The sequence below is a fragment of the Trichechus manatus genome, unplaced genomic scaffold (assembly GCF_000243295.1).
Source record: "Trichechus manatus latirostris isolate Lorelei unplaced genomic scaffold, TriManLat1.0 scaffold00214, whole genome shotgun sequence".
Taxonomy (NCBI): Eukaryota; Metazoa; Chordata; class Mammalia; order Sirenia; family Trichechidae; genus Trichechus; species Trichechus manatus.
This window is the reverse complement of record NW_004444150.1, coordinates 263,517-264,477: the sequence shown is the minus strand read 5'-3', so window position 1 is coordinate 264,477 and position 961 is coordinate 263,517. Positions and strand designations below refer to the sequence as shown.

Here is a 961-nt window from a genome sequence, read left to right as displayed (position 1 = left end):
CCGTCCTCCAGCCCCCCTACCACCCCGCCCCTCGGCCTTGTCTCGACCCGCCCATCGCCGCCCCGGCTCTCACCGTCGCTTCTTCCTCGCCTGTGTGCCTCCCTTCACCCTCGTCCCTTTCGTCGTCCCGCCCCCGGCCCGACGCCGCACCCCGGACTTGCCCCGCCCAAAGGCCCCGCCCCCGCCCTGACGCCCCGCCCACCCCTCCGTCCAGTTCCCCCCCGCCCCGTCCCTCCGCCCCGCCCCCGCCCCGCCCCTTGTCCACCTGCCGGGCCGGGTGCCCTGGGACCGCCGCAGGACTTCGCCCCGGCTACGCCGGCTCTTTCTTCTAGTCTTTTCTCTTCTCAGCGTGTGAGAAGAGGCGGGGTTTTTCCATCAGGACCCCAGGGAAGAATCGGTCTCGAACAGGCGATGCTCGCCCTCAGCTAGCCGAGAACCTGAGCGGGCCGTGACGCAGGCGCGTTCCTTCGATTCTTCCGTTAGAACCGAACGCCTGCGGACAGTCGGAAGGCGAACGCGCATGCGCCCAGGCCACAGCCTTCCGGTGACAATGGAAGGTGTCGGACGCCGGCGGCTGGCTGCGCATGTGCAGCGCGCGGTTGGGCGTGCGCTCGTTACCTGGTTACGGTCGTTAGACTTCTAGTACCAGTTTTGCTGTCAAAAGTTCATTTATGCTAACGACGAACGCTTGTAAAGCGTCTTACCGTTTGCTAAACGAATTCTCTTACAGTATTTCATTTGCTCCTCCAGAGAGCTCTGAGAAGGAAGGAGAGCTTCATCCCCCAATTTACAAATACCTCACGGGCCTCTCAAACTCAACAGGTCCCGTCCTAAACCCCTGGTCTCTGCCAACCTGCTCCTGCCCCAGGGCTCCCTGTCGCAATGAAGGGCACCACCACCCACCAGCATCCTGCTGAGAATCCCGGAAGTCATTCCTACCTCCTGCCCTGGCCCAACTGCC

At 63.8% G+C, this 961-nt stretch overlaps 1 protein-coding gene across 1 annotated transcript in view; it reads right to left on the bottom strand.

The window, feature by feature from the left end:
* SEC16A (SEC16 homolog A, endoplasmic reticulum export factor) overlaps positions 1 to 127 on the bottom strand; it is a 34,525-nt gene extending 34,398 nt beyond the window's left edge. Inside the window, exon 1 of the mRNA XM_023742651.1 lies at positions 74 to 127. The gene's annotated coding sequence lies outside the window, so the exon portion shown is untranslated. The remainder of the gene's footprint in view (positions 1 to 73) is intronic.
* Positions 128 to 961: the final 834 nt, after the last annotated feature.